This window comes from Calidris pugnax, unplaced genomic scaffold (assembly GCF_001431845.1).
Source record: "Calidris pugnax isolate Ruff unplaced genomic scaffold, ASM143184v1 scaffold50, whole genome shotgun sequence".
Taxonomy (NCBI): Eukaryota; Metazoa; Chordata; class Aves; order Charadriiformes; family Scolopacidae; genus Calidris; species Calidris pugnax.
Window position 1 is genome coordinate 5070255 of NW_015090780.1, and position 20255 is coordinate 5090509.

A 20255-nucleotide genomic window follows, 5' to 3' on the forward strand; every position below is an offset into this window, starting at 1 on the left:
GGGGGGGGGGGAGGGTCCGGGGGCTGCCGCCCCCCGCCGCTCCCCAGCCCGCTCCCGGCCGAGGGTCCTTCTCCTGCGGCGCCGCCCCGGTCCCGGCGGGAGCGCGGTGTCAGAGGGAGGGGAGCTCCATGGCGCGGCTTTTCCCACACACACACCTCCCTCCCACCCCGGCCCGGCAGAAACCCGACCCGCAGACGCCTCCCACCCGCCGGCACCCCCCGCCTCCCGCCGCCGCCTCCCGCCGCCGCCCCCCGCGCCCGCAGGTGCCGGGCCGGGACGGGCAGCACCGCCCGGGACGGGAGGCTCGGCTCGGCACCGCCCGGTCCGCGTCCTGGGCAACGTGGGCAGCTCCAGGAGGGCTTGTGCCATGAAAACGCCAAGTTTGGACCCAAACCTGGGCTACAGGGTTGGGAATTGTTCGGGGCTTTTTCCCCAGGACTCTGCTAGTTATTTTCCGGGTGAAGTTAAGTCACCAATTTACTAACGCTTTCTTTTTCCCCACTTAATCGTGACAGCTCCGTGCAGGCAAACCCTCCCAGAGTGCAAAACTCAAGGTAAAGGGTGAAACACCCGACACGTGCCGGGAGAACCGCTCCCGCTGCGGCCCCGCTGGTATCACGGCGGCTGTTCATGATAATGGGTGAGGGTTTAAGGGTTAAGGGAACGGGCTATATCTTCTCTTACAGTAGTATGTGTAATACATCCTGTTATAGGAAACGTGTAGATAGCATGTGGAGAAAGGTTAGCAAATTTAATTGTGGGTATTTTAAATCAAAACACAATGTTTTATTTAAGAATGTTTCAGTGGTAACAGGAAGAGCTGCAGCCAAAATTGCTTTTATGTATCATGCCAATTTGACATATTTGTTGAAATCTGTTTTGCGAGTAGGAAACTAGTTGCAGGACCGCTCAAGTTACGTTATCCCAAGCAGGAACGCTGTTCTCCACCACATCCCACTCTTCTCCAGCCCTGCCCCCAGTTCCAGCTTCTGCCCTGGACTATTCAGTAACAACACTTACAAAAAACCCTCGTTAAGATGTCACGTTTTGTCACTTTGTCAAACCTTGCCTTTTGCCAGTTTCTAAAGATGGTGAGTTTCATGGGAGAGCTTTAGTTGCCCGGTAATTTAGTATTCCCAGCTAATAACAAAAGGTCGATGGTCATCAAAGACAGGGGAAGAGCTAGAAAGTTCCTTTTTTCTCAAGCTTTGCTGAGACCACAGCTCTCTGTGGACACTGAAATTGCTTTTGTTTGGCACAGTTTATGCAAATGCCAAGACTTTGCACTATAGAATTGAAACGTCAGAAGCATTAATCATGCCCTGTCTCCAAAACCCAGTTAGAAAAGACAGGATTTCAGTCAATTTCTAGGGTTTGTACCCCTGCAGCCGGTGCCTCTCAGGAGGACGTGGCTGTGAGCAGCTTGCTCAGGTGTTGACACCAGATTTGGTTCTGCTCATTTGGGATAGTTCCGGTGCCGTCGCTGGTGTAACTCCGTGGGGGGAGTAGGTCCCATGGAGCTGCTGAAGGTGACAGGACATGGAGGTTCCCTCCTCCCCCAGGGCAGCCAGGGCTCCCCCCTGGGCAGGGGTCCTGCAGGGACCCACGGGGTGATGGCTGTGGGGCTGACGGGGGGGTCGTGCTCCCCGAGCAGCGGCAGAGCTACGCCCCGGCTTCCAGGTGTGCAGCTGCTGATACTTTGAAAGGTTTCACAAAACATCTCTGAGAAAAAGAATAGTTTTGAAGTTATTTCCATTTCTTATATAAGTAGAAAAAATAATTGTTTCAAATCAGGAAGCGGTAGGTATTGTACTCTGATACCGTTGGATACACGATTGCATTTTAACTTACCTGAAAAAGGAAAAAAATAGAGATTTATTGTGCAGTTACTGTTTAACAGAACTCATCACTGCAGGAAATAGGGAGTATGGGTTAGATGTTGCTGGGTTGATAAATAACAATGACATGAGTCCAAATTCTCATTTATGAATTTCATTTTATTCATTGCAACATTTTTTTTAATAATGATATAAAATTATCATAGGAATAAGAAATTAAAATGAATAATATGTAACTCTATCATATGTATAGGTCCATTATGGCATAAAAAGGTCATGTGTTGTGAATTGATTTAATCACATTTTTCTAAAAAATATTGTTCAATTTTTTTTTAAATGATACTTTGAAGGTCTCTTCTGTATTGCTTTACTTTTTCTTCCGTGTCCTGTTTTATTTCTGAGAAGCCAGGGGAGGCCACATCAGCACTGATACCGAGTGCTGTGTAAACAAAAGGAGTAATAAAATATATTCTGAAATTAGCTATCAGAGTTCAGAAATAAAGGGCAAGGTTTTGGTCAAATGATCTCAGGTAAGCTTTAAAAGATAAGACCTGGGCTCTACAGGAAGAGAGAGACTCCCAGGGAAGGAACTAATGCTTCTGAATGTTGTTGGCCTGGTTCTCATTTACACTGATTATCAAGTCATTTGTGTCACCTGTTACCTAATGACTTGAGACCTTTTTATTTAACAAACACAGCAGTCACAAAGCAGAATGCCGGTTAAGCGAATAGCAACAAATACATCTTAAAAATCCAAGGTTCCACTTGGAGTTGGGGTAGTTATAAATGATGTGTGGGTATCAGTGCTGGTGATACGTGTGGTGCAAAGTGGGTTTGTAAATCTGTTTAAGGATTAATCTTTTCATTTAGTTTAAAAAAAAAAAAAGTAGTAGCTATTGAGGTAGTGGGCATAAATTGGAAGCCAAGAGATCCACTTTGTATTATTTTACAGCTTTTCTTTCAAAATTGTTTTCACTTTGTAGGTTCCTTTCTGTATTTCATTGTCAAGTCTCAGAGTGGATGAGACTTTGTGAGACTCTCGAGAGCCCTGGCCACAGTGTGTGGAATCAGTTCTTCCCTTCATTCCCATCCCCACCATGGTCCTTGCTGGAGCCCTCCCTCTCCCCACGGAGACCCCCGGAGCCAGCGCTGTGGGGGAGCCCCGCAGGAATCCCCTGGGCCAAGACACTTCCTCCTTGTGGGGCCACCCAGGCAGCTGAGGGAAGACAATCAGCAGATCTACCCTGGTGTAAGTACTGTCTATTTGAGAACTTCTAATTGACTGAAGGGAGAATGCATCTTAAAGATGAGGTCAAGGCTGAATGAGTCCTGGAATGTGGAGCAGCCGAAACAGATGATGTTAAGAAAAGTAAGCTCAGATTCCAGATTTTAAGTCTGAAAGCCCTGGACTGCCATTTCAATTAGGAACATAATCTTGGTTTTGTTTAGCCCTTCTCTGCCCCTTGTATCCCTGCTTTATAAATACACTCGTGCCATTGTGAAGCAATCAGAGACCCCAGCAGTAATTCCACAGCATTTAACCTCCATCATACAGGTGACTATGCAAAATAGTTATGAGTTATAAAGAAGTTCCAGATGTGTTTAAATAAGGTTGGTTACTGAGTGAAACCACTTTAAAAGCTAACCTTCTAGGATATATTTACCCTGGTAATAAAGCCTGCATTTAAAAGGTACGGTAGGGTTTCAGCAGCAGTGGGGAATTTTTTGGCACTATTCTTACAGCTTCACAGCGGGCCAAGAGGAAAGCCTGGCCAATACAGTTGGGATACTAGCTAAAGGCAACCAATCTATTTATTACATTTATAAGCCATTCTTATCTCTTTTCCCACTCTTTTGCTTCCTTGTTAATCACAATGTTCTTTACTACTATTGAAAGAAATGATACTAAGGTGCAAGCACTGTTTAATAGCATGGGCTGCATCACCCTCACAAAGCAAGCAACTTAATAGGTGGTAGCTGATGTTTGAAAAAATGTGCTGAAATCAGTAGGTTCCCCAGAAAACATTATCTTCTGATTGTTATTTAAGTTACTTTTTGCTTGGGTTCCATAGCCAGAAAGCTGAAGTTAATCTTGTCTCCCCTCCTGTTACAGACAGCCCTACTCAGGGCCCTTTGATGTCAGTGCAAAGAATCCCATTTTTAGTGGCCTTTGAACCAGATGTAGTAAAAGGGCAACTGAGCATTTTGTAGGGGTTGCAGTTGGGTAACTTGCTTAAAGGAGGAGAGTTCTGTTACCTATTTCTGTTTTCCCATTCATTTTGTTATTTTTAATAGTTATATACCATTAAAAGTAATGTAGATACTTGGCAAAAGCAACGAGGATAAATGCCTCTGCTCTGATCATGTTACGGTTTATTTAGATAAAAGCAAAGCAAAGAAGGAACCGTATTGCTGTTTTCCAACCTTCATAGCAGCAGAGCAATAGCACACAAATTTAATGATTCCTGCTTGTTTCAGCTATTGTGAAATTTAGGAAGGAGTTTGCATAAGATAACATATCCTGCTGTTGTAATATGCTGGAGACAGGGCTCAGATCTCGGGATAAGGAATGCTGCAAAAACCCGAAGTGTTATTATCCCTCCCCACCACTCTCCCCAGGATCTGAACCTGACCTCACTTCCTGGACCCAAACAATCTCCGTCTTTGTCAAAATAACAGGATTTTACAGGAAGAGAATTTTCTATAATTATTATGTGAAACAGTTCTTTTCCTCAACACACACTCAGGTTTGGGCACGTTACTGAACAAAGTGAATTCCATATCAAAATGTGATCAATCTGAACACTTCTTGTGTTTGTAAAGAGCGGGGGGAGCTGCCAGCAAACAACAACTAGAGGTGGGGACCGGGGTGGTGTCTTGCCAAAAGAGCTTGGCACCTGTGGCAATGAGGGAGGCAGAGAGGGCAGGTCCGTCGGGAGGGACAGTGGGGTCTGGAGGAGCACTGCCAGGAGGAGAAAACAGGAGCTCCAAAGCACCTCGGGTTGGGCAGGGGCTGGTCCAGAGTGTTCCTGGATCAAGATTTGGGTTCTGGCCTGGGTTTCCTTCCTCAGCAGCCTGGTAGGAAACCTGTGCTCAGTTGTCTGTGGTGCGTGAGTGGGGAAGTCTGTATTCCTGGGAGGAAAGGGAGGTGTAAAGATAAGCTGGAGAGCTCCTGTCTCGGAGTGCGCTGAGCTGAAGCCTACCTGGGGCCTTTGGAGAGGGCAGGTTTTGCATCTGTTGGAAAGCCAAAGGACCAGAAACCCTGGATCTACTGTGGTGTCTGGAGCAGGCTCTGAGGGAGGGATGTGCTGGAGAGGTGAGTGTCTGCTGTTGGAGCCGCTGTGCTCCTGGGCACCAGGAATCGTGCCAGGGCACCACAGCGACGCTGCTTTCTACAGCTCCCTTTGTCTGGAGATGCAGCAGCTTGGGTGGAATAAAGCCTAGAGCTTGTCTTGCAAATCCTGTGTTCGTAGCCCTTCTGGCTGTGAAGGCTTTACAACATCTGCTGGATTTCATTGAGAGTGTGGCCTCTGAGTAGTGACAACTCCTGTTTGCCTCGTTACGCAGTATGGGCTGTTTCTTGGTGTGGCTCAGTGATGGGACATACAGGTGATTGCAGAAGCTTGAAAAGCCCTGTGTGGGACCACTGAGGTGCAGGAACATCTTCTTACAGATCCGTAGATGAGATGGGTGTCTTCTAACAGCCAGGCTTGTTACATAGTAAGGGCAGTCAGGAACAGAGCTTAATAAAATGCACATCAGTAAAAAAACCTTATTTATTTTGAATGATATGCCCAGGTGGATAAGACTGTTAATGTCCACGCAGCAGTCAGTGTACTGTGAGGAAATAATTTATTCACCTATATGAAAACCAAACAGGCTGGTCATGACTACCTTTATTCTGTGGCAAATTTCCTCTTCAAACTTAAAAACATTGGTAAGAGATTAATGTTTCTGGTGCTGCCTTGTAGGATAGTATAAATAACAGTTCTGCTGTGGTTACCAGCTACTAATGAAGTTAGTGTCTCTTAGTGCAACTTCTTGGTAAATCCAATTTCACATACAAGTACAGGTCTGACCATTTCTTTCTCTGGAGGATGCACAGCTGAGACTCATCAGTCTGGCAACAACCTTGACACTGTGTTTGAATATATAACCTTTCCTCTCCCCAAGTAACTTATCTCTCCCTAAGAAAAGTCTTTCAGAGAGAAATAAACAAGTGTCTGCCTGTATGAACTAGTAAAGGGAAAACAAAATGAAAAATGGAGCTGTATTATTTAAACAGTGTGACATGACAAACGGCAAGTGCTGCTCACACCTCGCCCTCACGAGGAGCGTGCTCTGGTGATAAGCTGTGGCTGAACCCAACCTTTACTTGCTGAACCTGCCTTTGTGAACGCTTTGCGTTTTGCAATGGCATGATATTTTAATCCTCCACGTTTCCTTCAGACCCTTTGTTGGGGTGAAATCCCACAAGTGTCTGAACACAACGACAAGGCCAGGCTGGGCATCGGTGCTGTGGGTGACCTGCCTCCCCGTCCCCTGGGGCCGCTGGGGCTCGGTGCAGAGGCTGCATGGGTTAAACTGTGCTGGTACCCGGGCAGTCTGTGTGTGGGGATCAAGGGGCTGTGGTGTGAAACCTGGGGTAACAACTGCTGGCCATCTGTGCAGGCTGCGTGGCCCTGGGCTGGTGCAGATGTCACTAACAAGGTTAAGGAAGCTCCTGCCTTGCCAGTGTGTGCGCCGTGCTCTGAGCCTTTCTGCAGCACAAAGAGGGTACATGGCTACTTTTGTGCATTCTAAAAAACCACATAGGTGTGTGTTAGGGGCCTGGCAGTCTCATGGCAAAGAGATAATGGCTGTTCAGGTCCAGATCACCAGGTTGTTTCCAGCTTGAGTCGCTGTTCGGAGATTCCAGTGTATGAGCATGTTGGGTTGGGTCTGCTTTGGTGGAAAAACAACAGTTGGCAACATCCTGTTCAAAAGGAACAGCACTTCTCAGAAGAGGCAGAAATCCACAAAACAAACATACAGGGTTACAAGATGAACATAAGCCTAATGTAACATGGGAATTGTTAATCTATTCAGTTGTGTTCATTGCCCTGATTGCACTTTGGACGGTCTCAGCCTCACGTTCAGCTCAATAACATAAGCCTGGGAATAACAGGCTGCCAGAGATGGCAGGAGTTCTGTACGGTTTGTACAAACTCTACTCAGTGTCCTCCCCTTGCTGCCAGGGAAGAATAACTGGGCATTAACCAAAGTAGGGAGGTTGGCCGTGTTTTGTGGGGAAATAGGAAAAATAATGGGGGAAAAACAGTAGGCAAAGGAAAGGGAAAGGAGAAAGTCAATTAACTCACTTTTCATGGAAGTGTCTTTTCTGTATAAAGACAACAAAAGGAAAAAGGATGAGGAATAACCAAAAAATAAAAAATATAGTAGGAGACTTAATGGGGGAAGTAGAGAAAAGGAATAAAGCAACAGGGCAGAGGAAGAAGCGATGCTGATCCCTCCCCCAGGGCCAAGTATATCCCTCTAACGGCAAGGCCAGGGTTCTGCTTCTCTCCTTGCCTGAGTGGTTCTTTACAGCAGATAGCCAGGCACCAGCACGCTTAGAGCTGCCTGTCCTCCGAGCTCCCAGGTGCTGTGCTATTGCTCTGGCGAAAATTCTTCAGCTGTAAACATTTTCAGGCCATGGTTGTGTTGTTAAGGGCATGGAGAAAAAAGGCAGTCTGAGATAGTTTCTTAGTATGGTGTTAATTTTCATGTATTTTAGAAGATACATTGTGGTAAACATTGAAAATAATATTGAGGCAAAGTAGAACAAAAGGCAAGCTCAAAAAGCTATTTTATTGATTGAAGGACTTGACGCAGGAGGGAATGAAGAAGGACTGGAAATTGTACGACTCTGCTAACGGTCTGGCTGCATTCCTTTGTCAGTGTTTTTATTGACTTTCACTTCCAAAGACACAGTGATGCTTCAGGCTGTTCTCTGAAGCTGGGGTGTATCTTGCTGACAGGATGCGTCGCTGCTGGCCAGGGCTGTGGCTGCAGACACACATGGCACCAAAGGACAGAAGAGTTGGCATCGTGCTTCTCTCACGCTGCAATGCTATTGTTTCCATACCTTTTGTATTTTGAATAGCAGTGCTTCACATGTTAGAAGGGCCATAATAAAATTTATTATCCCAGGCCCTGAAATAGTTTATTGTTGTTTTGACATTTTTGTCTTTTACTGTTTTATGTTTTCTCTGACCAGGAATAGAGAACTAGGATTCAGACTTTCTGCTTTTTATATTTGCAGTTTTGCAAAGCACAGATTACCCTAATGTCTATACCAGTTGAAATCAGAGTGGAGGTGACTATTTGTTGCAATGCTATGTAGCTGAAGAGACACAGGACTCATATTCATTTTGTGATGAATCAGAATCCAGGGCAAGGATTTTATGTGTCCATCATTGCCATAATAGTGACGGGCAGAAATTCACGCTCATACTCTAAGGTGGCTGCAAAAAGGATGATGAAGATTATGATGAGCTCCAGTTATATTATAAGCTGTCAGTCTTTCACTTGAGTAGTTTTTCACTGAATCTAATGGTGTCTGATCAGCCAGAGATCCATTCCGACAGCTTGATTTGCTTTTAGTTACTTAGTGAAAAGATGCACAAGTTACAAATAAATTGTAACTAACTGTTGCTTTAATGTATTTCCTTCAAATAGTTTATACTTGGGATTCTGACAATGCACTGGGACCTTAATATTTGCAGAATATAATAAAAATGCTAAAAAGGGTTGGCAGGGAGAATAAGGAGATGTGAGCAAGTAAAGATAGTTACACTGCTGGAAACTGGCCACCCAAGAAGATCTGGCAGAGAAAGTAAAGTATTAATAGCATTATTAATCTTCTGAGTTTACTGCCAGTGAAATAAGTCGAGAAAGCAAGAGGAGGGAGGAGAAGTTATGAAGCAGCAGCACGAATCATGAGACAGAGGCAGTTGTCAGAGGTACGATGTTTGTGGTTCCCGTTACAGACTGGGAGCACCCTCGGGGACAGCGGCGGTGCCACATGTCACAGACACTGCTGCTGCAGGGGGACGAAGGGCATGGCAATGTTTACACTCCATACGCCTCTGATATGCAGTAAATCCCCCGCGATGGTTTAGCACAACAATCAGAAGCCATTTTTGCATGGGCTTGGGGAGGAGGGGTTTGTGTTCTGAGTTACCAAATGCATTTCTTCTGCTGGTTCTCGCAGCGTCCCTGTGCCGTGGCGCTGTGCCATCGCTGCTGCTCCTGGGGCTTTGCCAAAAATCAAAAGTTGTTTTCCTGATATTCTGGATAGACTTTTTTCAGACGAACAGTTCCTGTAACTTCAGAATGTCCCAACCCATTGAGACTGTCATTCATGAAAAGTTTGGGTCACAGTTCAAATTGTTTCTAAAAAACCGCTTCTTTCCAATCCAGCCCCACCAAGGCAGTGCCACATCACGTGCTGGAAATCCCTGCTGTACTTCTGCGTTCACGCCAGTGCTTGGCAGAAACATGTTAAGCTTTAATTAAGGGGTAACTTTTATTTCTAACACATAAAGAAAAATCTGCTTTAAGTCTGCGGTTTTCTATTAAGGTTCAGATTTAGTTGCCAGTTTTCAGTGAACACTTTTCTTTTATTCACTATTTTATTTTGTTGCTCTTGTTGCTTTTGTTGCCTTCCTGACACTCAGCACGACTTCACAGCTAAATAATGATCAGTATAAATTTTCTAGTATATGCTTTTCAGAATTTAAGAACAGGCTGTAAGAGCATTTGGCTACACGGGTCTCCCTGAAAATGACATGAAGCTATTTTATTTTTTATTTTATTTTAATGTTTGGTTTGTAGCGTCAACTTAAAGGGCCAAACCAGAGGAGGGATGTGATTGCTAGATACACTGCACCTGCAGAAGAAGCAGTTCTTGCCTCCTCCGTTCTCGTTGTTCCTGGTCAAGTCTGTAGGTTTGCACAGCTGGAAAACTGATGGCAGCGATAGATCAGATGGTTTAGAAAAGATTGACTAAAAAAGGGAAATACTGTGAAACACCTTTGCCTGACATCAGATAGAATAAATAACCGACTAACTTTTTTTATGAAGAACATGTTCAATATGAGCAGTCTCTAGCAGTCCCTCTTTATTACACAAAGCATGATGAAGCCAAGTGCAATTAAATCCACAAACTGATCTGTCCACTAGAAAATACAGTCTTTGCAGAGGATGCAGTCTTTGCCCAGGCTATTCCGCATTGTGTGGTCTGGGAGAGGAGGGAGAAAAAGCCTAACACACTGGTGATTTGAGATCTGACTTAGATACTTTAGGGCTCCTATGGAAAAGTAGATGGTTTAAGAAAGGCTGCAGATTCCAGGCAAAAGGCCCACATAAATGCAATATCTGGGACAATAACTTCAACACAGAAGACTGTAATAAAAAATCCTATCTGTGGGGAAAAAACCCATATATTTTTAAATAAAGAGATGAGACCTATCAACAAAGTCATATGTAGGTAGAATCTCCTAGAAATATGAAAAGCAGAAAAGGAAAAAATTGTTTGGAAAAGGAGAATAAAACCAGATCAGCAGGAAAATTGAAACTTATTGCATTAGCTGTCAGAGAAGCATCATTCATTTTTTGATTCCTCAGCAGCAAAGGACAGAGGGAGTACTCTCCTCTCTTGCTTCAACTTCTTTCCTCTTAGTAGAAATCTGTTGTTTAGTTTGAAAATTCACATCTGTTTTATACAAACTGTATGAGTATTTTAAACTTCAGCTATAAATGCTGCTAAGACATCATTTGCTGCTGCTAGTATGGTTTATGATTGGGATCACGTACTCCCTTCTTGAAGTGGGAACCGAAGCCAGGATTCCCTGTCTCGATAATTATCTCAGAAACCAGTGACAAACTGAGTCCCATCGTCTGTGAGCTGGGCTGTGCTGGGAGTGAGGCTGCTGCTCGCTGCCTGGTCCTGCACCAGCCCGGGGGGAGGAGGAAGGTGCTGGGAACCAGAAGGTACCAGCCTCCAGAGAGAGGGCTTTGGCATGACAGATTTTAGTTTTTAACTTGTTTGTTTGTTTGTAATTTGTTTGTTTTCAAAAATCTTCCTTACTTCCATTTCCCCAAACCAAGTTAAACCCAAGCAAGCATCCTGTTTAAAAGTAAATAAATAAACAAAAAATCTAGCTATGTAATCAAATCTCAAGTATGCTGCTTATGCAAGTGATCTGAACTCAATCAGCATGAGAAATCAGGAGTTCTGGTATTTCGTCCCCTTAACATCCAAGTTTGAATTTTAAAAAGATATATTTTTTTCTAAATTTGTTTTAGACACCTATGAAAACAGTTGCTTTACAGAAATAGTGCCTTTTGAGGTTTATTTTCTAACCTTCTTTCAATCCTGCAGTCTCTGTCTTTGGGCTGTGTATCCAGCCATTTGCTTTTTTTCTCTTTCATTCTGTTTCTCAGGATTACTCATCATCTCTGGGGTCTCTAAAGCATGGCCAGATGGCTTTACCATTTGGAAACTGGACAGGAAGCTGAACCCTTTTTAGGTTTAATTCTGATAGAAATTCTCCATTACGATTTAGGAATTCACCATCTCTTTCTGGCAGTATCTCACAAACGGGGCAGTGATGTTCCTCAGCCCCTCTGTTTTGGGTATAAGGCGTTTGAGGCAAATTCTCCTCATCTTTTATGTGAATGCTGCCTTGGTATTTGCATTTTGACTTTAAGTACAACCGAAACGTAAAATATGTAATGGTAAGTCCCTCTAGTAAGCTCTAATAACTACCACTGATTATTGCCCATCCTAAAGAACTATATCTTAAGTAAGCCAAAAATCTGGAAAAAACTGCATCTTGCATAAGCTTTAGTCTGCTGTTTCAGTGATATTTTGAAAGCTGAATGTTTTGTTTGAGATGGATGTTTGCAGTTAAAATTCAGTGGTCTTACAGAATAAAGGCTCTGTATTTGGGGCATTTGAAATGTGTGGTTGATTTTATTTTCCTCTGAATTTTTGTATGCTGGCTCTATTTACATTTTATGCCCAGATGGTTTTCTTTAACGTCTTAGTATAACTTACATGTAACATCTTGCACCAGCATTGTTTTCTTGATTTATGCCTTTGTGTTTGAATAGTTTGAAAACTTTGTGAGGGCACCTAATGGGGAAACTGCTTTTTTAACACTGTGGATGGCTGTTCTCTGTCAACAGAAAACTGGAAACGTGTGGTTTGTGTGTGAGCTGTTGGACAGTGTTACAGTAGTGGCATGCTGTTTGTTTTCTTTTATTTTATCCCTTAAAGAAGCTTAACACCTTTGCCCCCAGTTGAAAGTGTGTTCTTTCTTAGCACATTAGTAGCTCTGGAATTAAGTATTAAGTAATTAATTTCTGTTTTTCATAAGAGATCATACTCTTCCCATGTAGAAGATGCTAAGGCCTGTGTGAATAGGAAAAAGATGGAACTTATGAGCTGGTAAGTGTGATGTGAACTATTCATGGAAGGAAAATGCCATGTTAGGTAGAACTAGAAATGCTCATTGAGTAGATAAAGCGCCTGCAAATAGTGCTTACTATAGCCATTTTCTGCTCCGTGTTATCTGAAAGAAAAGGTTGTACAGTAAAGAAATACTTCCAGAAAACCTTAAAATTAACTCTGCAACCTGATGTGCAAGTCAGGTGTCCCTCAGTGTGGCAGATCCTTTTGTTCCGGGAGTAGAAGTACCTGCTTTGCAATGGCAGCCCCTAACAACAGGATGTAGAGGAATCCATAAGGTGTTGAATTGAGCTGGCAATTGAGGGTATTCGCAAAACAAAACAACCCAGGCTTCCTTCTTTCTGCATCTGGGGAGGGCCTGAGGGCTTCTGAGCTTGCTTAAAAGATGAAATATAATTGTGAATTAAATTATGCAGCTGGCACAAGAAATTGGTTTCTGGTTGGTTTTGACGAGGCCAGTTGGAAAGCTCTTTGGCTGCAATGACTGACGAGTATTTCTGTTCCACTGGTGACAAAATGGGCTAATGATGGTCACAAACAATGGCATTGGTGCTTTTCTCTAGAAATGTCCTGTTGCCAGCGTTCCATTTCATCCCCATTTAGGGGAAAGAAGAGTAGGAAAGTATCTGATTTTTGTAAAATTTGAATGTAATAGCAATGTGATGCACTCTGCCTAATTTCTTACTGTAAATGTGCCACTTAAACTGGTGAAGCCTAAGTGACACTGGTAAAGTGAAGACATTACCTAGTTACACCTGGCCAACAGACTGAGATCTTTGCAGGGAGACAGGGCTTCTGTGCAGTCTCAGAGAGATGAGAACTATTAAAGCAATGACCAGTTACACAGATAAGTACCTACTTTCTGTCTGAAAATCTTTCCATATAAGTTTGTTTGCATCTTATACCCCCTTCAGACAGTGCTTAGAGGGAAATACTATGCTAAATTCACTATGTTGACAAAAGGTAAATAGAAAACTTGAAAACAGGAGTTTTCACTAAATGGTTATTTGTAAGTAATACTCAATTTTGGAAGCCTGTGCTCTACATTCAGACTCACTCTCAGCTGAACATACCAGAGCACAGCAACTCTGCAAACAGCTTGAAGCATGGTCAGATGTGTAGCTCTGAGTGGAAGAACAAGTCTTACTTTCCTTGACTGCAACATTTCTGTTTGTTAGGGTCCTACGGTGCTGCAGACCATCGTTGGTAAAGTATACATTTTTCTGAATTAATCTTATGACTTGATGATTTAGTGGAAAAATTTAAATCCTTTTAGTCTGATAAAGGACTATTAGGATTTCATTGCTTTTAAGACTTCTTTATATTTCTGCATTTTTTGCAGAATAGCAAAATGAAAAAAAAAAAAAAAAGACTTGGGGGCTTAAAAACCCTTGGAGCAATTTACTGCTTTCTGTGTTTTTATTTGGAGTTGAGTGTGTTTAATGCAGACTTGTGGTCTGTTTTAAGTTGTGCTATTCTGTGAAGCCTTTGTCTCCCAAATGATGGTAATTCTCCCTGTGTTGCATAATTTTGATTTCTCACTTGGTGGAAGAAGGGAAGGTACCTGTGAAGACATTTCAGTTCTGTAGGGCTCCTCCTGGGTGCTGCAGGCAAATGGCTACCCATGTTTGCCCTTCAGTTCTCTGGGAGAGACAAAGGTCTTCTCTTGTTGGTCTGATACCGCTGTGGTGCTGAGTCTGCTCGTCCTGCCACTGAGAGAGAATTCACAAACCTACGCTTTCCCACGTGTTTGGGCAAGGTTCTTCCTAATTCGTGTTCATGGATTTCCTTTATTTGCTGCTGATCTTGCTCCTGTGCCCATTTTTCAGGCTGTTATCTCTGTTGGTTTCAGCACCTGCTCATCAGCTAATCCCCTGAGCCTCTGCCATCCTTCAGAGCGGGGAAAGCACCGGAGGTCTTTTTGATGCTCTTTGCCCTCAAAATGCAGTTCTTCAGCATTAACTCCCTAAACAATATCCTTGGCTGAATAAGAGTCTTTCTGTCTGAGCTTTGCTCTGCAGCTGCATCGTCTCCCTTCAGTGCCCTGTTGCTGTTACAGTCTTGTGCTTAATTTCTGTCCCGAATTCCTCTACTCCAGAACGAGGCCTCTCTTTGGTGGCTTGAATAACAAGAGTTGTCTTCTGGCACAACCTATCACTCTAGTATTTTTTCCATGGTCACAAACAGCCTGGTTATTTCCCTCCTCACCCACTGGAATTTGGAAATAAAGAACCACCACATGAATTAAAACTCGACCTGAGTGGGTTCCCTTGCTGTGTTTCTTCAGTCCTCTCAAGAATGTCAACTTGGCAAGTGAAGATGGCCTTGGTGAGCAAGAGATTTTCTGAGGAGACTGGAAACTGCTCAGGCCTGAAACATTGCATTGAAACCAGTCTTCAAGGATATGTTGGAAGTAGTCATCAGACACAGCTATTCATTAAGTGCTTTGAAATTCCATTTTTTATCACTTGCAGAAGTCCCAGGGCTTCTGCACAGGGCTTGTTGGCTCAGGTGCCCCATAAGCATGAGTAGGCTCTGCATCAGTTTACTTCAAGCCAACTTGATATGTCTGTTTTGATCTTCCATGTTTCCAGTATTAACCTCAGTTAAGAGAGTTTGGACAGAGCCAGCTTAGTTCTTCCTGTGCCCAAAAGCCTGTAGGAATGTGCCCCCAGCGTGTGAATGGAGGAAATGAGCGTGTGAATGGGGCCAAGTGGAAGTGGAAGTGGAAAAGGCAGGTGGTAGTGAAAAATCAACATGTTCCTGAAAAGCTCTCCCAGAAGATGCAGTACTTGCTATGAACAGACTAGTTAAGAAAAACTCGCTAAGTTTTATGTTTGCTTTTTAGTGATAGATGTTTTGTCTGTCTCCAGTGAAACTACTGTATTAAAATGTGAAATTGCAGATTTTAGAGTAATAGAATGTATCTAGTGAGACAAAAGAAGAGCAAGCTATAAATATGGTCTGCCACTGGTGTACATATATTCATAAGACTTTTTTTTTTAAGCAGAAGTCAGGCAGAACTATTGCATGTAACTGCCTTTTTTGGCTTTCTTTTCAGATGATGTTTGAAACAAGGCACGTAGCTTGCTACTGTGTTAGCATTTATGTAGATTATGGGGAATAATGGAAAGATCCATTCATGGGTAATTTAAACATATTCTTTTTTTCAACACAATTATCTGACACACTTAAAAAGAGGGATCTCAACATCCAAGTTAACTGCCTGTTGGAACGCTGGCCCTGAGTCTTACCAGAAGAATGTAGAACGAATTTAACTTTTCAGGGGGCAGAGATATTTAAGGCAATACAAGCTATGTAAAGACCTTAGGGATAGTCACCGAATAGTTCTCTGTTGACTCAGGCACTCTTTTTCTTATTGTCACGCAGCAAGGGATCAAGGGTGCTGGAAATATGCATGTGAGGAAGGGTGAAGAAATGGTGCTCTTGCTTTGTATATCTTAGTGGCTTTTTTAAAACTTGGCCTTACTGCAACATAGTTACTGTTGCTACACTCCCATCTGGAATCTTTCCATCAGAAATGCTATTTTGAGTACTGACTTCTAAATGTTTCGTGTCTCATTGTTCTGAAATTTGTCACATCTAGAGCTTGAGAGGCAAATTAAATCCCATTTAATTTTAGATGGGTCCTTTGCTATGCTAAAGACCAGATTTGTTTTTGTTACTTTTTTGGCTTAAGATTTCTACTGATTTCTGAAGCCAGAAACATTAGAGTTGCAGAGGTGGTAGCAGAGTTGTCTGAATGGCTCGAGTAACTTGGCATGGGATGTGTGCTTTGTGTGTAGACTAAGACATATATTTTTTAAAATGTTTGGTATTAGTCTAGCTTTGCTTCAGCTTAGTTGAATTAAAAGTACAACGAACACGGTGTTTCTGGAATTCCTATTCATGCAATATGGATACTCATAGATAGATAGCACCAAGCGAACTTGCTGCCCATTTCCTTTGTTCCACTTAAACAATAGTAGATGTACATCGTCCAGGTTTGTTTTCATAGGTTGAGTAGAGCATGTCTCTTGCTCGGTGTGTAAACCCCAGCCGTATCCTGAAGAAATTCCTGGACAGACGAGGAGGGTCATTTGGGAATAGTCAGCATGGATCCATCACCTTCTCTGATGAAATGATGACATCTGTGGATGAGGGGATTGCAGTGGATATTGTCTGCCTTAACTTTAGCAAGACTTTTGACATGGCACTCTTGGGTCCAAGTTGGGGTGTTAGTGCAGAGAGGTGGAACACTGGCTGGATGTGAAACAGGGCTGAGGGTTGGGCTCAGGGGGTGCCAGTTAATAGTTGGTTCTGTACCTGGAGTCCCGTTACCCGTGGAGTTCCTGAGAGTCTGCTCTTGGGCCTATCTGTGTAATGTCCTATTCAATATCTTTACTGATGACCTGGAGAAGGAAATGGAATGCAGCTTGATTAAATTTGGATGACACCAATGTGAAGGGAGCAGTCAGTACACGTGAAGGTAGTGTTACTGTTTAGAATGACCTGGAAAGCCTGGAGGAATGGACCAACCATGGCCTTGTGAAATTCAGCAAGGAGAGATGCAAAGTCCCACACCTGGGAGGGACTGACCTCATTCAGTGGATGACTGGCCCTTGGGTGCCTTCCAACCTGAATGATTCTATAAAATAAATAACATCTAAGCAAATAAATGTAATTGGCCCTTGTGGAGGGCGTTATGCTGCCTACAGAAACTACCACCAGAACATGGATCTTGCATGTTCATCTACTCAGAAATGTAGTGAGACAGTTACATTTGGTTTCTGAGTGTCATCTCACAAGTGGAGATCTGACTTGGTTGCTCTGTCTGACAGCTCCACAGAGATTTCAGTTGTGAGACTAGAGACTGGAAGAAGGAAGCTTAAAGACAAGATCTGGAAGTAGGATGAGAGAGAAGACAGTCAAGAACACTGTTGCATGTCTGAGCTGTGAGTGACTGATTTCAGGGGTTTGGCAGATACTGTTAATCATGAACAGTAGGTTGAAGTGGTTGCTGCCAGGGTGCTTCTAACACTGAGGCTAGATTTCCAGTTGTTAACCCTGAACACAATAGTAATGTGAATGTTTGCAAACGTTTTTCTGCCTTCTGTATTTCTATCTGGACTCCCACCTGTGGAATTTCCATGTATTTTGGGATTAAGTGCACATGCTCTGGATCTCTTTGCCTAGTGGTCAGTAAATTAAGCTACTGGCAAGCATTGCTGTTGCTTCTGAAAGGAAAATACCAGCAAATATATGTATTTCCAGCACTATTGCAGAAACCCTCTCTTGATCATACTATCATGGAGGCAAGGATAAGTGGTAAGATTGCTCTCCTTCTGGCCCCAGCATTTTTTTTTGCAGTGTCATTGTAATTAAATCAAGAATGATGGGATTTTATTGATTTATTAATTTTGGAGGAGCTCTTCTTACACAGTGTATTCTTGATGAATACAAAATGGAACATCTGGTAGACTTAGCACATAAAGGCAGTGCAATTACATTTTGGTAAGTGATCCAGCTTGCATGAATTTTCATAATGCATTAGTCACTGCTCTGTGAATTAAGGTGGAAAGAACTAATGGCTGTGGGCACAGAAACAATGAATGTAGACGTTGTATCTCATTCTGTGAATGACAGGGATATCGAAGAGAACTGCTTGATTGCATTCTCTGGCGACCTCCTGTGTGTAATTACTTTGTACAGTGAGTGGCTGTACTCTAGCTTCACGTTAAACATCCCAGAGGAGGGATTTAGCAGATGGAACTGCGGTGGAACGTTTTCCTTCTTTTCAGCTTAAGTCTTATTACAGGACCTACTGTTTCTTTAAAATATTTTACCAATTCCTTTCCTTCCTAAGGGGAGTTCTTTCTCTGACCATTTCTAAGCAAATTCTTCCTATCATGTGTTTCAGTCCAGCTTTTCTCCTGGTTATATTGGTACATCTTCACTGAATTTAATTCAACCACATTGGTGTAATTTAGAGCAGAAGATTGGTTTCTTTAATCTTTCTGCATAAGTAATCTATTTCCCCAATCAGTTTTTTCCCCTGCTTGGAATTTCTTCAAATTTGTCAACATCTTCAGGGTAAGGAGGTTCTCCCTGTTCCAATAGCACCTGAATTCTTTTTGAAGCACAGAACATGTTTCCGCAGGCATGTTATTAATTATGGATATTTCCCTAATTCCACTTCTCTGACTGTTGTCCAACAGTTCACATCTGCCTATCCACATCTGGTACAAATAAAAAAAAGTTTTGTGTTTTTCATATCAAACATGTCATAATGACCATTTTGCTTTTGTTCTTATTTTTAAATCAAAGTTTGTAAATCTTTTTTATATAATCTTTTAAGCTTTATAATATTGCACAGGATGAGGCAGCTTTTTTATGCTTTGCTTCGCTATATTTACTTTCTTGCTTCTGGACAACTAGTGATTAGAGGTCTGAGACCTTTGTATCATTTCCCTTATGAATATTTGCTCCATTTGGAGTTAGCAAACCCATAACTAGAATCAACAAAGTTATGCAAAACGTCTTCATAAGAGGTATGAGCTGCAATAGAAGCTCCTCGTGGGCTGCAGAGGCTCTGGGGCTGTGTTTTGTGCCTGTATCGCCTTCCACGGGAGGAGCTCAGGGCAAGTTCTTCTCTGGAAGCAATTGGAACATTAAGAAGCCTTCTAGAGTTAATAGTCAAATTACTTTTTAAAAGCTATAATTTTCCCTGTTCCTCCTTGCAGCCAACACACAAAAACATATGTGTGCACGTGGCTATTGACATCCCGGTTGTGGCCATCTCCTAATTGTGTTTGCACACACAGGTTTTGAGCTATTCCAGCCCTGGCTGGGCTTCCCAGGCCAGTATTCCTCCCTCAGACTGTGGTTTCTAACATAGGTAGGAACAGCCCTGGCTCCCTTTCCCCTCTTTAGTCACTAACTTGGTTGCTGCCAAAGCACACTACGGGAATAAATTTTGTTCTTTTCTTTTTGCATTAAGCATTTTGACTGGGGTGGGGGGGGGTAAGTTTCTGTAATGGCTCCTTTTTGCAGAGGAGAGAGGACAACACAGCCCGTCCGAATGACCCTGGCATACTCCCAGCTGTGCATTTGAAACAAAATGTTTTATTTGGGAATGTACAGTGAAATGAGAAGGATGTTTTCAAGGAAAAAAATGAATATGTTACGTATAATAAAGAATCCTAGAAAGATTTTTAGATACAAACACTGACTATAGCTCTGTCAGTGTAAAAAGAGGGGGGAGACCTGTTGATGTGACCTTAATTTTGCCCCATAAATGCCTCTGTAACGTGTCAGAGGCTTCGCTTTGCAGAAGCGAAGTATAATTCAGAAAGACACATTGAAGCCTGACTCCGTAAAGGCTTGGCTGGCCAAGGCTGTGCAGGACTGACCTCGCAGCAGCACTACTGAACCCGAGTAGCATCCAGAGGCATCTGGAAAACAAGCCCACAGTAGGTTATGAAACAGCTCCCACGGCTTCCATCCAAGTGCTCCTTTTGTTAATGGCATGAGAATCTTCGATAAGAATCAATCTAATATATCTGAACTAGCTCACTCTGAAACACTTCCAATCGTTGCTGGATTATAATATTATATCCAGTGTTGTACTTAGAATTGCTTGTTTTGTCAATGAGTGAAACAAAGACATGCTACAAATGCATATACACCCAGCTTCTGATGCTTAAAAAACTGGATGATGGGTTGATTAATTGACTGCATTAGAATCACCTTGCTTTGTTTTTTAAGCTCTACCAATCATTAGGGACTGATAATGAGACTTACACAGTGGGTTTTGTAAAGCCAAAATAGTCTATACACCCATGGCACAAGAATCCTTTTTGACTACTTTGCAAAGCACCCACAAATATGTTCAAGTG